A 16,038-nucleotide genomic window follows, 5' to 3' on the forward strand; every position below is an offset into this window, starting at 1 on the left:
CCAAGAACACCACTAAGCCACAAAGCTACAAACTTGAGGCAATCTCCACAACTTAATTGGAGACCCCAAGAACACCACAAAGACATAGGGTTCCAAGAAGCCAAGAGGAAAAACCTTCTCACTTTCACTTCCACGAATCACCGTGGAAAGCTCAAACCGATGCACCAAATGCAATGGCAAATCCTTCACTCCCAAATTCCAACAAAGCTACAAAAGCTATTGGGGGAATAAGGGAGGAAGAACAAAGTAGAAGAACACAAAGAACTCCAAGATCTAGATCTAGTGAGTTCCCCTCACTTAGAGAGGATATTGATTGGTGGAAATGTAGATCTAGAGCTCCTCTCTCTTTTCCCTCAAATGGGGGCAAGAATCATGGAGGGATTGGGAGATAGAGCAAGCTACTCAAGAACAACAATGGAGGAGATAGAATATGAGTAGTGACAAGCCCAAGGAGGAAGAAGGGGGCATTTTATAGGTCCCCCACGAAATATGACCGTTTAGGTCTTCTCGGGCCGGAAAATCCGCCCCAGGCCGGAATATCCGGCCCCCGGGATGAAATATTCGGCCAAATATCCGGGGGTGGGGGTTTTTTCCTTAGGTCCTTAGCCATTTTTCGAGGGCCGGATTATTTGAAATATCCGCCCCCGGAAAATCCGCCCCCCCCCACTAGGGTCGGATATTCCGCCACCCTGAAAACTGGCAGAAACAACAAAACAAGAAAGACCATAACTTGAGCATCCGGACTCCGATTTTGATGATCTTGGGCTCGTTTTGAAGCTACTAACAAGCTCTACAAGATCATGCAGGGAAAAATCATAGTCCATTAGGGGAGGATAGAAACAAAAGATAAAATGTTTGACCTATCTATAAAAGACAAACCGGTAAAACATCCATCCTTGAAAACACAACAAGTTTCCCGTGCAAAATCCGTTCTCGATGATCTAGAGCTTGTCATGAGAATATGATCCAAATAAAAACCAAGAAAGATGATACAAGGATGCAAAGGTTTGAGCTCTCCGAAGGATACGATCGAGTTACTCACTCGAGAGCCCTCTTGATAGTACATCAACTAAACTATAAACCGATCTCCAACTACACCATGAGACCAGTAAGAAAGAAAACCTATCAAGAGCAAACCTTAACCTTGTGCGTTGCTCTTGAGCTCGATGATGACGATCTTGACTGCAATAAGATGGAACGCCTTTCTTGATAGTACTTGCTTGATGAAGTCTTGTGGATTACTCCCCCGTAATCCACCATGGGAGAGCTTCTTCTTTGGCACATCCTCACATATCCGTGATCACCATATGGATGGCAAGCTTCAAGCAAATGATCTCTTCGAGATGGCTCATCTTGAACTTGCACTTCATTTATTCATTCTTCATCATGTTGATGTCTTGAAGTTAAACTTGAGTGCTCACTTCATCTTCATCTTCAAGACATAATTGATACTTGATATTCTTCATAAATTTCTTCTTATTGCAACCTTGAAGCCAACATATGGTTCAAGCATTGCCTATGGACAACTCCTACAAATATAACTCAATGCAAACATTAATCCATAGGGATTGTCATCAATTACCAAAACCACACATAGGGCTCCATGCACTTTCACTGGTGCCTCTCCTTGCCTCCTCCCCTCTTTATATAGGCACTAGAGGTCGGTTTCGCGAACCGACGGAGCCTAGGGCCGAATATGCCCATCGGGCCTTCACAAATGTTGTTCCGTTTGACGAAACGGACCCGACGGAGCCCGGTATGGCCATACGGTACGGGCGGGGCTGCCCGTACCGATGGTCGTTAAACTTTTAGACGCTTTCGTATTTTGCTCGTCATTTCTTCATCCGGACTCCGATTGAGGTGTTCTTCGGCTCGTTGGACTCATATGGACGAGGGCTACAACACCATGGCCTTACAACTTAAATATAAGATGTTGGAAAAAGATTACTTTTCCTACACCTTATATGGCTAAGTCCGGTGCCTGTAATTCTCCCATCTTGTACCCTCTTGGTCCCTTACGCTCCTTTTTTCCATTATGTCCAATAACACCAGAATACATGTCAAAGGCAAGGGAAACATAATAAAATCCTACTAAAACTACTAAATATGCGAAGCTCATATGAAAATGAACAAGAACTCGTAAGTATGCAAAATAGGCATAGGTTTATCTAGTTGGAGGATGAAATGAGTGACAATATGAGTAATAGTATACTTAAAAAACTTAGTAAAATAGTGCTAAATTTCGAGCTATCAGCTTCCCCAAGCTTAGCTGTTACTTGCCCTCGAGTGACAAAGTGAAAAAGAATAATAGCAAGAAATGAACTTGGGTAGAAAGACTCACAAGTATGAGGTGATATCCTATACTTCCCCAAGCTAGAAGTAAGATGTAACATAATCATACAAGGAAGCACCAATTCAGTTGTGTTGGTCCATAAGAGATCACTTACAACTTCTATGCCTCATGTCAAAAGTAAATCTACCTTGAAATAAAACTTGTGATCCTCCTATTCCACTCTTTTTTTATGTTCGTATATTAAGAGTAATAGATCATGTGAAAAGAAGCATAACAACGGAGTGTTTCATTAACACCCACATCAATAAATCAAGGTTATCAAAACACTTACTATCTATTCATTGTCTTTTAAGAATATTCATCTAATAGTAGCGAGTCCATGCCAAGACTCGAGAAGTGATATTTTTGGATTCCTTTGACAGTTTCCAAGCAAAAGTCATGAGAGTGTGCACAACAGTCATGTTGACACGCGTAAAGCAATATCATACATTAATTTATATGTTTACACGCGTAAAGCAATATCTCATATTTACTCACAACCTTACATCTTGGCATGTGTCTCAACTACCACTAAGTTTCAATTCCATCCAACAACTCCTATCATCGTATCTACGGGGTTGAATATCTTCATGGTTAAACTCTTAAAACAGTTGATCATTACATAAGTCATTATTGAAAACTTTTTCTTACTGTATTTTATCAAGCTGGATAAAGACTTGAACATGGTGCATCAAAGCTCTAACTCCGCTCTTATGGAGATTAACAAAAAGCAAGTGCATCCCTTATATAAGTACGAAACATAACTTACTCAAGCAAGTCAATCAAAAATAGCGGGATACATGCTTGTTCAAATTTTATTAAATGAGAGCATTGCACATGGTCCTACACATGCTAAAGTAACTTCCCCAAGCTAGGCTCTTGCAAGAACCAAATTTAAATATATCACCAAAATAAAAGAGAAAATGCAGTTTTCAAAAGAGAGTGTGGGAAGTGGTTACCTCCCCAAGCTTGATTAAAGCAAGGGTGATGCACTTTTACCGTTGCGGTGCGAATGACCTCTCTTTCATTGGACAAGAATCTTTGCTTCAATGAACCTTTTTTGGTATGGCATGGTGATTTCCTTCCTCGAGAACCTGCTTGAAAACTTAAAAAGAAAACAAAATATTTTTGTTCTTTTGGAAGCACGGGGTTAGATCACAAGTGATAAAAGCATAAGTCTCATGAGGTCAGTTCATCAACCTAAGCACCACGCTTAAGTCAACAAACTAAGTCTAAGAGTTGTACAAACTCTTGGATTTGATAAAGTGTAAATGAGACAACATATGAGACACAAGTGTGCAGACCTATGTGCTTAATTAAAAATGAGAAGTCCCGCTTAAGGCGGAAAACTTGCTACTAGAAATTTATTGAGCAAGGTTCGAGTTGGAAGGATTTACTATACACTTGTTGTTGAAGCGTTGAGTTGAATCAACCAAGTCGCCAGTGTGGACGTTTGAATGGTTAGCACACACCTTCTATGTTCCCACACAAGGTTCAAGTCCCTGCGAAAATAACACACGAAGTAAAAAGCAAATAGTTCGGTGTATGAACGGAGTTCATTCACCCAACCGTGAAAACAAAAAAACAAAAAGAGACATGAAACACTACAGAGAATTATAGGCTAGGGAGTTTCAAAGGTAGATGCATTAAAACAAGATGCAATAGAACATGGAGAAGGTACTCTACTAACATTAACTTGTAAAAAAAGTTCGATTTTGTTTGGTATACCTATCCTTATTGCATTCTGTCGCCTCCCGGTATGGGCGGGTGGTATGGGTAAATGTGCTCGTACTGATGCTCGCTATTCCTACTGGAAATTTCTTCGAATCAGTGCATCGTGTGGTGAAGTTGGTACGGGCGCGCGGTACGGCCATGTCCCGCCGTACCGACGGTCGCTAAACTTATAGCCACTTCTCTGGAAAAATTATTGGTTTCTTCATTGCTTCGTAGGAGTGGTACGGGCAGGTGGTATAGGTAGATGCGCCCGTACCGGTGCCCGTTAAACTCCCTGGAGTCTCAAAAACCATTCATTCTTCTCCGAAAATTCACGAAGGACCTGAAACATTAGTCCAGCATCCAAAAACGCATGCATATATTCTGTAGGAAAATTTTAACCAGGATATGCAACACATGATTTCATCAATGATCAATTCTACCTTTTGAAATAGTCCCAAGCCAACTCTAATAGAAAATCATGCATATATAAAAGTTCCAATGCAACTATACTCAAGACAAAAAATTAGGAAAGACACCTAATAACTTCCGGGTTGCCTCCCGGGAAGCGCTTTCTTTAAAGCCATATAGATAGGCTTTGATGCTCCATTATTATTTCAAAAGATGAACTTTGAATTATAGATTTTACCTTCATGAGGTCTGGAGCATCTCATAGTGGAGTACGATCGGAGTCGTACCCTCTTGCGGTGCATCGGCATCTTGTAGATGAATAGGTTCTCGCTTTCAAGTGAGTGTGGATGCACTAAGCATGGTGAGCATGCCTTCTTATGTGGCTGCAACAAAAAGGTTAGGGATTCATGAATAAATTTTAAATCTTTACCTTGGCTTTCCTTGTAGGGGAACACTTCATAGTATTCTTCTTTCGCATAAGAAATTTGTTCCTGCATATTAGCATCGAAAGATTCATAGCAAGGTTCTATCTCCAGTTCATCATTAGTAATGCTCTCCTCATGAGTATCTAGGCACAAGGCCTCCGCATATAAATTATGTTTAGTTTTAGCATTACAAAAATCATCACTAAAGAGAGATGCATCATTAAGAACCATAGAATTTGTAGTGTGCAACTCATTGTCAATCTCACCTTTTTGGTGTTCCTCCTCTTTATCTTGTGAATCCTGCAAATGGTTATTTTCGGGAACTACAAGTTTGCAATGTTCCTTATTCTTTATCACAAGTGCATTATCACTAAGATTTTCCTGGCAATACTCAACAAAATATTATAAGGTTTCGTATGCCATTCGTAAATATTTATCATCACTACTCATCATAAGTATCATAATTTTTCGGAGTAGCTCATGGGCACCTTCATAAAGAACATACTCTATCAATTCTCTATTAGCATCTTTACTATGGAAAGACTCCACGGAATCATAATAAGTATTAAAATATTGAAAGCGAAAATGACAGGCACACATACATTGAGGACATATTATTTGATAAGAAGAACATAATGTGTGAGCACAGCATATTATTTGATGATACATCTTGTATACCTGCGCCTCATTAGTGGTTATGTGTTCTTCTTTGTTGTAGACGTCGTCCTCTTCTTGAGCAGCCATGTTTAGGAATTCATCGTATCCCTTCTCCTCCATTGCAAGTTGCATAAGTTCTCTAATAGACATCCTGGAAGACAAGATTAGTAGAAACAGTTTTCTAAATAACCATAGCAGCCAGCTTTCTGCAAGCCACATATTGACTATTTGCTATTAAGGGTTTTACCCCATGGTTATCGATATGAGCTTAGTGAATCCCTCCTTATCCCCCTCATCCATGTGTTAGAGCGCCGATATGGTAATGTCACTTCCCGCCGTTCACTCTACCACACTTCAAAGGGTAGTTCCCTCCTTGTCCATAATGCAAATATTATGTGGTGCACTTCACATAACATCAAGAAGAGAACTAACACACATTCATTGATCAAAGGTATAAAACATCTTTATTTCACATCATAATATTACTAGGGTTTCTCCATATCTCCCCAAGAACAAAGGGACTACTCATACATGAAGGGTATCAACATCATGGCAATATGAATATGAAGGTAGAATTGCATACAAGTGTAAATCCGAATAGAGTTCGGATCACAAACAAGTATACAAAGGGGATCACAGTGAAGACGTTGATGCTGGTGTTGATGACGGAGATTGATGCGTTGCCCTTCAAGATCCTAGCCTCATCCTCCTCTTATGTGTGTTGATGGAGATGGTGATGGAGGCGGCGGCTGCGGAGATGGCGACGGCGGCGCGGCGGAGCAGCAGGGCTCCGCCCCCTTGGGCGTGGATGAAGTGGTGCCTCTCCTTGCCTCCTCCCCTCTTTATATATGCGGTGGAGGTCGGTTTCGTGAACCGACGGAGCCTGGGGCCGAATATGCCCATCGGGCCTTCGCAAATGTTGTTCCGTTTGACGAAACGGACCCGACGGAGCCCAGTACGGCCGTACGGTATGGTCGGGGCTGCCCGTATCGATGGTCGTTAAAGTTTTAGACGCTTTCGTATTTTGCTCGTTATTTCTTTATCCAGACTCTGAATGAGGTGTTCTTCGCCTCGTTGGACTCGTATGGACGAGGGCTACAACACCATGGCCTTAGAACTTAAATATAATATGTTGGAAAAATATCACTTTTCCTACACCTTACATGGCTAAGCCTGGTGCCTGTAATTCTCCCATCTTGTACCCTCTTGGTCCCTTTTGCTCCCTTTTTCCATGATCTCCAATAACACCTGAATACATGTCAAAGACACAAGGGAAACATAATAAAATCTTACTAAAACTACTAAATATGCGAAGCTCATATGAAAATGAACAAGAACTCGTAAGTATGCAAAATAGGCATAGGTGTATCTAGCTGGAGCATGAAATGAGTGACAATATGAGTAATAGTATACTTAAAAACCTTAGTAAAATAGTGCTAAATTTCGAGCTATCAATAGTGTAGGTATATGGTATGGTCCTATATAAACCAGTTGTATCTAACATGTATTGTAAATATGGCTCCGGCATCCAACCTCCCCCAACCCTCCCACACCCAACCTCCCCCAACCCTTACCCACCCACCGCCACCGATGGCGCCACCGGGCAAAGCCCGTGTGGTGGCGGCGGCGGATCTCCTCCTGCTGCGCTGGGTGGCAGCGGCCAGGTCCCTTATCTACGTTGGCGATGGCATGCCACCGATGGATAGCAGCGATGGCCAATAGACTGAGGGTAGGTCCTTGATCTGTGCCGCAACACCTGCTGCATCTCCCCTAAGGGTAGACACGAGCCAGCTCGGGCTAGGCTCGGTGCGAGCCTGCTTTTGGCTCGATTCAAATGGGCTCGGCTCGGGCTGGTTGTTTGTTCCACGAGCTTGAAAAATAGGCTCGGCTCGAGCTCGATGAAAACTCAGTATGGCTCGGGCTGGCTCGCGAGCTGGGCGCCTGTAGTCACTGACATGTGGGCCACACCGTGGAGGGCCATGGGTGACGATGGTGGAGTTGTGGAGGGGACCAAGGGGCGACGAGCATGCTAGTGGCATGACCTCGATGACGCCCGCACCAGTGAGATCCAGTGAAATCCTGTAGTGGGTGTTCGACGGCGTGGAAGAAACACCGGCGTTGAGCTCCTTAATGGCCACCAGATCCTTTCTGCAGCAGCCACGGCTTGGGGATCAGAGTCGGGCGGTGAAGGGGACGGTGGTGCTGCTGTGGACGGGGAAGTCGGCTTGGCCTGCGTGGTCGAGAGGCGGTGGTGAATCCTTTTCGGCGGCGGCACTTGGGGTACGGGAGTGGGAGAACCCGAGAGGAGGCACACAGATGAGCACATCCTATTTCTGTGCGGGCAGCCTACCCTAGGGACTTGTTGGGGGGATGGCCCCCGGTATGCCAAAGGCATGCCAAACCGGATGGTTTGAGCCATCAAGATACCGGTTTAAAGGTTATTCCGGCTAACAAGAGTTGGCTCTATGCGAAGTGAATCGTGCCGGTACCCCAAGAGGGGTATACCGGCACCGGCTAAGAAGATACCGGAATACCGGTACAGGCTACACTGTAGCACGTCGACAAGGCTGGTCAAAGATTCTCTCCAGAGCTAGAGGACAAGGATGAGCGAAGCACTTCAGCTTTAAACGAAGCCCTGACGCCTAAAGCAGAAGGTGACGTAAAAGGTACCGGATGAGGTCGGCGCCCCTGATTAAAGAGATACCGGCGTCACCGGTAGCCAAAGTGGCTTTGTAAAGTAGTTTGTCTGTTCAAAGATGCTATTAGGGTTTCCTAGGGTTCCTTCCCCTGTAAGCCACCCTCTCCCCTATATAAGGAGAGGGGGCACACCCTTGCACGGGTACGTTCTATCATCTACGTTCAGCTAGAGATTCATACCCAGAAACTTGTAATCGCTTGTGTTCAAGGAATAGAAAGATCTGAGGGAGAAATCGCTTGAGTGTTCTTCTTCTTCTTCCTCTGGCCAAGGCCAAATTCTTCTTAGGAAAGATATCGGCTATCCTTCCGGAAACCCTCCCCCGAATCCTCTAGCGCACATTCGGCCCCAACCTTAGCCATCCTATGGCATCTGTCTGTTCACCACGACGACAGTTGGCGCCCACCGTGGGGCTAGCAGCGGCGCTTGTTGGAGTTCATATTCGGGCGGGCCTCCTCACCATCTCCGGCGAGCGTGTCGTCACTGCGCTCGTCGATCGCGTCTTCTCGACGGACTTCATCAACGACAACATTGGCTGCTTTGCCAACGGCGGTAAGTTCCCCAAGAACGGCAGCATCATCGAGTTCGGCAGCCACCACGTCTACCTCGGCACCGTCAGGGAGCGCCAGTACCCCTCGCCGGTGTTGGTGGCGCCGGACTCGCCAAGATCTTCATCAACTCGCGGGTTGCGCTCCGACCGCGCCGCCGGCAGCGTCGAGGCGATGATGGCCGGCGCAGGAGGCGCTGGCGAAGCGCCAGCTGAGGAGGGTGCTGGGCCTGCCAAGTTCGGGCGCATCGCAAAGCCTCCAACGGAGCGCGACGGGATCATCCCGGCACCACTACCGCGCCACCGGCGCCAACCCTGCTGCAGGCCGCCGTGGGCTCGTTGGCCACGCCCATCACTATCAACCCCGGTAATGTAAGGAGTTCTTTTTCGTACCTTATTCGCTATGAACAAAAGATGCCGGCACCTCGAATGAATCTCGGGGACTGCCTCTATCGAAATTGCATGTAATATGTTTATTTTTTCAGTTTACCGGTTGCTTAGTGAACGTTTTTTCTTTCTGGTTTAGTAACGTGTTGAACTTACCGGAATCTTCGACTCTGCTGCTGTCCGCAACCCGGCTTCATGGCAAGCAAGATAAACCGGTAGGAATTAAACACGTGAACCACGAAAAGAGGGAGTGGGAACGAACAATCCGGAAAAGTTTAACTAACCCCGGTCATACCGGTTTTTTGTGAAACATTTCGAATTGTTTCTAAGTTCAAGAAAATGCTTGCTTGGCAAAAGAACTTTGGAACTCATACGCCAAAAAACCTAGAGAGGTAGGCAGAGCCAAAGCAAAAGAACCAAGTGTGCATCAGATTGGATGCAGCAACAAATCCGGAATCTTCACCATGCAAGTGGAAGTGAAACCAAAACAAACTGAAAGGGTCTTAATCACATAAATGCCGGCTTAATGTACAAGCCTACCGGCGCACCGGTTAAAGTTAAGAGTAGCACCACCAAAGACTTAAGTAGCATACATTCTCCCACCCGGCATACCGGGGAAATTTCACGAGGTTGTTTGTTATGAGACAGGAACAAAGTTGTCACGGGTAAAGTGGAGATGAGCTCTCCGGGGCTTGAGTGGCAGCAACAGGTGTTTCTGGGGCTTGCTCAGGGGCAGCGGGCTCGAACAAAGCCGGGCTGACATCCCTATGCGTAGAGTTTCTGCTAAGGTTAAATATTTATGATATATATGCGTTGACTAACCTTGTCTTCAGGCATAACCATTTCCGGATGATAATTCATCGCCATTTATCACGGCACCATCTAATCTCTCAGATCGCCATTTATCACGGCACTATCTAATCTCTCAGATCGCCGCTTATCATGGCACCATCTAATATCCCAGATCGCCGTTTATCATGGCACCATCTAATATCTCAGATCGCCGTTTATTCCGGTTGGCCAAAGTATCATGCCAAAGCCAGCTACATCATATCACGAGTAACGTGGCATTGATCGCTATATCAAGTCACTGCATGTCAGGGATGGCCAACTGCCATGGCTCATCGGGTATCATTATGACACAAGCCCAAGAGGGCAAAATGTCAAACGTGCCAAGATGGCAAAAATTTCAATCCGGTATACGCCAAGAAGGCTATACACCGGTATGTGACAAGCCCAAGAGGGCAAAATGTCAAACATGCCAGGATGGCAAAAATTCCAATCCGGTATACGCCAAGAAGGCTATACACCGGTATGTGACAAGCCCAAGAGGGCAAAATGTCAAACATGCCAGGATGGCAAAAATTTCAATCCGGTATATACACCGGTATGTGACAAGCCCAAGAGGGCAAAATGTCAAACATGCCAGGATGGCAAAAATTCCAATCCGGTATTCACCGGTATGTGACAAAGCCCAAGAGGGCAAAATGTCAAACATGCCAAGATGGCAAAATTCCAATCCGGTATTCAACGGTATGTGACAAAGCCCAAGAGGGCAAAATGTCAAACATGCCAAGATGGCAAGATTCCAATCCGGTATATGCCCAAGAAGGCTATACACCGGTAAGTGACAAAAGCCCAAGAAGGCTAGACCGGTATGAAAAAGATGCCGGTAAAAGAAGGAGATGAGAACGAGAGCTAACCATTGACAAGTTTCGCGCCAGGTACTGCGTGCTTAACCCGAAACTCGGGGACTGGCTATGCCAGTTTTTTGGCAAGTTTCGTGCCAAGTACTGCGTGCCTAACCCGAAACTGTATACCGGTATGAAAAAAAAAATGATAAGTAAAGTGCTAAGATAGCATACAAACTTAAGCTTCATAAGTTACCGGTATAGCTGACCGGCATAAAATGTTCTAGCACAAACAAGATATCGGCGAAGTATTATCTTACATCATAGACCCCGGCATACCGGGGTAGAATTTAATGACTATTGTTCTGAGGCAACAGGTGATACATAATGACTAAGCTTAAGCAACCGGAGGCTGCGGGCCGCCCTTGGAAGCTTCCGGAGGAGCATTGCCTTGTCCCGGAGCAGCGCTGCCTTCTGCGGTTTCTTCGTCCTCCTCGTCCTCAGCATCTTCTTCGTCGTCGGAGACTTCGTCTCTGACGCGGTCCTGGCGCTTGGCGGACAGAACTGGATCTGTATCTGTGGGCGCGTCGCCACGGATGCTATGGAAAGCGTCCAGATCCAATTCTTCGTACCAGGAGTAGGCGATGCGTAGCGCCGCATCCGCTCCGGCACGGGCCGCTGACCATTTCCACTCCTGGATCCTCCGGCAAGCATCCTTTAGCCGATCTGAGATCAGCGTCAGGTTCACCGGCACGGCTTCCTCAGGCCACAAGACTTTGAAAATCTCTATCGCCCTTTCCGGCAGTTCGACCAGATGCCGGTCCACCGCCCTCATGTGGCAGATCCGGGCGGCCAGCGCCACAAGGTGCTCGTAGGAATCCCAGGGCGCATCCGGATTAGTAATGGGTTGCTTAGCCCTGAATTCCGCCACCTTCTTGGAAGCATGCGCCTGTGAATCCGGAAATAGTTCTGCGGGAGGAAGAAGAAAAGAGAACCGGCATAAGAAAATGTTGCCGGTAAGATAAGCTTATAAGCAGAAAAGACAGAGAACAGATATGAAAAGATCTTGCCGGAAAAACAGAGAAGCTTTTAAGCGAAGGAAAAGAGAGAAAGGGCTTACTGAGAGCCAGGGCGTCGGCTTGCAGGACCAACTGGTCATATGCGGCCTGGTCCGTGGTGAGGGCGGCGATCCATTCTTTGGCAGCTTTGCGCGCCTTGCTCTGCTCTTCCAGCTCTGTCCGCAGCACCTCGCTGTTGTGAACCAACTTCAGTTCAGCGGCGGCTTTGGCGTCCTTGAGCTCTTGAGAGTGCCGGACCTCGGACTCCATGAGCTTGTCCTTCAGCTCAGCGGTGACTTTCCGCTGAGCATCCAGAGCTTCTTGGTGCTCCTTGGCGAGCTGCTCTTTTTCAGCTGCAATCCGGAAGCAAAATGTTAAGAAACCGGTAGGTAAAAAAAAAAAAAAAAAAAGGGGGGGGAACCAACCGGAAAAGAAAAGATACCTTTGAGCGTGGCGAGCTGGTCGGTGAGGTCCTTGATGGTGGCTTCCGGCACAGCTGGCGTGCAAAGAGTTTATATAAGTACTTGGAAAGAAGCAACCGGTAAAAAGAAGCCGGAGGCACAAAAACTAACCTTGGCATTTGCTGTGGGCCTCGGAAAGCTCCCGGTGCTCCCACAGAAGCTCCTCAAAGAGACGCCTCCGGGTGTCGAAGGTGTTCTGTTCAAGTGGAAAAGTTCCGGTAAGAAGATGCCGGTGAGAAACCCGGGGACTGGCTATGCCGGTTTCTTGGTTTTTCTGACAAAGTTTCGCGCTGAGAGCTGCGCTCTCAACCCGAAACTCGGGGACTGGGAAGATATATATAATCTTGAGAAAGTGAAACCGGCATAAATTTAAAGAGTGGTGAAGGTTGTGAAACTTACCGCCACGTTGTGGTTGGCGTCGTGCCACGCGGTGTCGAACTCCTTGACCGCGCGCCGCAGCCGGCCAAAGTGCTGACCGGTGCTCCGGGGGCCGGCAGGATCCACCACCGGCAGCCTGTCCTTCCCCAGACCAAGCGTCGATGGGGACAGATCTGCCCGATTCCACTTTTCAGTGTAATCGGAGAGGTGCCCCAGGTCGGCTCTGCCGCGCGTGAGCTCGGTGATCCGGCCCAGCTGAGCTGAGGCCGTTTCTCCGGCCAGATGGGCGGCGCGGCTGGCGTGCAGCACGAGGCTCCGCGAGCCAGAGGAAGGAGAGCTGGCGGCGCTGGCCACCGCGGCAGGGTCTTGCGCTGGAGTTGTAGGCCGGCCGGTGGATGGTGTGCCGGTAGAAGCAGCCGGCGGAGGCGCAGAAGCTTCCGGTGCGTCCATTGCCGCAGAGGAGTTTGCCGGCGCGGAAGAATCCGGCACGGACTTAGCGGCAGTGGCAGTTGATGTTGTGGTCTTCTCCGGGTCGGGAGGAACCAGAGGTTCCGCCCTCCCGGCATCTTCTGTGCCGGCGCCAATGTTGGTGGCGCCGGTGTCTCGAACTTCTGGAGGGGAAGAGAAGTCCCCCTCCGCGCGGTGATCTGAAGGTTCAGGGGCCGCGCGCCCCGCACTTGTGTTGCCTCCCCGGGGGGAGGCTGGAGATTTGCCGGCACCAGATGGTACCGGACTTCGCTGAGGTGGAGATGGGGCCCTGGCGGCACCCTCAGTGCTTTCCGGCCTCATGCCGGAGGCGCTCTTAGCAATCTTGAGCGGAGGGCTAAGAAGATAAAGAAAAAGGAAGTTCAGAAAAAGCTTCCGGAGAAAAGAAAAATCATGAAACAAAAGAAAGATGGAAAGGGAAACTTACCCGGAAGATACCGGCATCTCCCGCTTCCGGTAGCGCTTGGAGGTGACCACCTTCCCGGCCACAGTTTCTACCCGGGAGCGCTTGGGGGGAGGAGCCTCACTCGTGCCGGCCTCAGGTGCCGGAGCTTTCTTCTTCTGGCCTCTGGTGGCAAGTTTGTCCAGGAACTCCTGGCCAACCACTGCCTCCAGCGGGGTGGCATGCTCCACAATTGGAGGGTTGGCGCTGGCAGAGGGGAGATCTGCACAAAAGCATGGTATAAGATACCGGGAGATTAAGATACCAAGTAACCGGAAGCTGCGGTTGAAAACTTACCCGGGCGCGAGGTGTGGGTCCGGCCCATCTTGTGTTTGTGCCCAGCGGCGTGAGGATCCAGATCCTCCTTTCCAGAGCGCGCTTGCGGATGGGGCCCTGTAGCGCCTCAGCGGCGACGCGAGGAAAGCGCTCGCAAGTCTGAAAAAAGAAAGGGAAAAAATGGTTAGTAACACATTAAAGGATGCCGGAAAAACAACCCGGATTGCTCGATTCTTACTTCAGCTGTTGGGGGATTCTTGGAGCAGAGAGGAAGGAGGCACCATTCCCAATCCATCGGCATCTCCGTTTGGCAGATTTGCTTAGCCTTGAGGACTACGTCCTCTTTGCTCAATGTGAAACTGGTGATCTTTGTCGGATCACGGGGGCCGCACATCTGACTCATCTTGTGAGCCCGGCGCTGGAGAGGAAGCACCCGACGAGAGATAAATGCCCGGATGATATCGTCAGAGCAGATGCCGGTGTCTCTTTTGAGCTTCTCCAGGAAGCGAACGATCCGGTTGGTTTCGATATGGTTGGTCGCCGGATTGTACGTCCAGTTGGTTTTTGAAGGAGTCCCCGGTTGGTAGGCCGGCAGGTTGATAAAATCTGCGGCACCCTTGTTCTTCACATAAAAGAATGTCTGTTGCCATGCCCGGCATGACTCCAGACCGGAGAACTTGAAGAAGGGGCTCCCCTGGCGTGCGCTGATAATGCACGAGCCGCATTGAACCGGAGGTTTGGGGTTCGGAATGTTTTTGCCTTGGACCGAGTTGATCCGAAGGCCGAAGAAGCGAGCAAAAGCTTCTTTTGAGGGAAGGAGACCTACGTAGGCCTCCATGAAGGAAACGAAGCAAGAGAGATAGAAAATGGCATTGCCGGGGAGATGATGGGGTTGGAGTTGGTAAAAATCAAGGAATTCCCGGAAGAAATTGGAGGCCGGGAGGCCGAAGCCACGCTCGAAATGAGCAGAGAAAACTACGTACTCTCCGGCTTCCGGCGCGGGCTCTATCTCGCCGCGCGGAAGGCGGCAGGCTACCTCAGCCGGTATCCTCCGGGAGCGGTATAGCCAGTCAATCTCCGGCTGCTTCACGTCGGAACCTTTCCAGGCTCCGCGGGTGACTGCCGCCGGGTTCGCGCCGGTTGCTTGGCGGGAGCTGCCGGCTTCTTGGCCTTTCCCGGTTCCGGCCTCAGAGTTGGAGGAGGAGATGTTCATCCGGTCGACCTCGGCCTCGAGCTTGCCGGTAGATCCGCTGTGCTGGCTGCTGCCGGTAGAATCCGAGGCATACTCTCCAGAAGACATACCGGTAAAAAAGAGCTTGAGTCTATCTAGAAACAACTTTCCCCAAATCTACCCGCTCGCAAAGATCTACGAGTAAGAGAAAAAGCAAAGGAAAAGAAAAGATAAATACCCTAACGACCCAGGAACGGAAAAGCAAATGAGAGAGAAGGTAAGGGGGTTGAGGCTAACCTGAGGCGGAGGAAGCGAGGATGTTGGTCGCCGGAGAAGGGGAGGAGATGAACCGAACGGAGAAGGAGAAGAGAAAGAGGTGCTGGGGCGGAGCTCGAGATGGAAGCGGCGGAGGAGCTTCGGTGAAGCGCGGTGGGGCAAACCCTCGCGGAGCTTCCTCACAGGATCTGGGCGGAACGGAGGATCTTGATGGCGACCGGCGGCGAGAGGAGCGCAGAGGGCTAAGGGCTCAAGAGGCTCTGGGAGTGCGAATGCGGGAAGAAGACGAAGTGGAACCTCCGCTCCGCTTAAATAGAGAGAGGAGGTCGTGGGCCGGCAACCGCCGGGCCGCGACGGTTCGCCTGGCGGGCCGCCACGTGGCGCGACGGTACACGCGCGGAAAACGGAATGCCACAGGGAAGCCGCACGGATCCGGAACGGCGGCAAGGATCCGGTGTGGCGTCATAATTGCTGGCGCCGAAGTCGAAGGGAAGTGACCTCTGACACTGTCATGCCAGGCACAGTGCGCATGTCACTGACAGGCACTGTACCCGAGAAATTCTTGACTCCGTCGAGGAAAGTCTTAATGACGAAGCTACCGGAAAGATTTGGCAAGGAGCCGGATGAGTTTAAATGGAAACCGGAAGGATTAATCCGGTACACTCCGGGTGAGGACCTGACAAGGTCCATCG

Source organism: Lolium perenne, chromosome 5 (genome assembly GCF_019359855.2).
Source record: "Lolium perenne isolate Kyuss_39 chromosome 5, Kyuss_2.0, whole genome shotgun sequence".
NCBI lineage: Eukaryota > Viridiplantae > Streptophyta > Magnoliopsida > Poales > Poaceae > Lolium > Lolium perenne.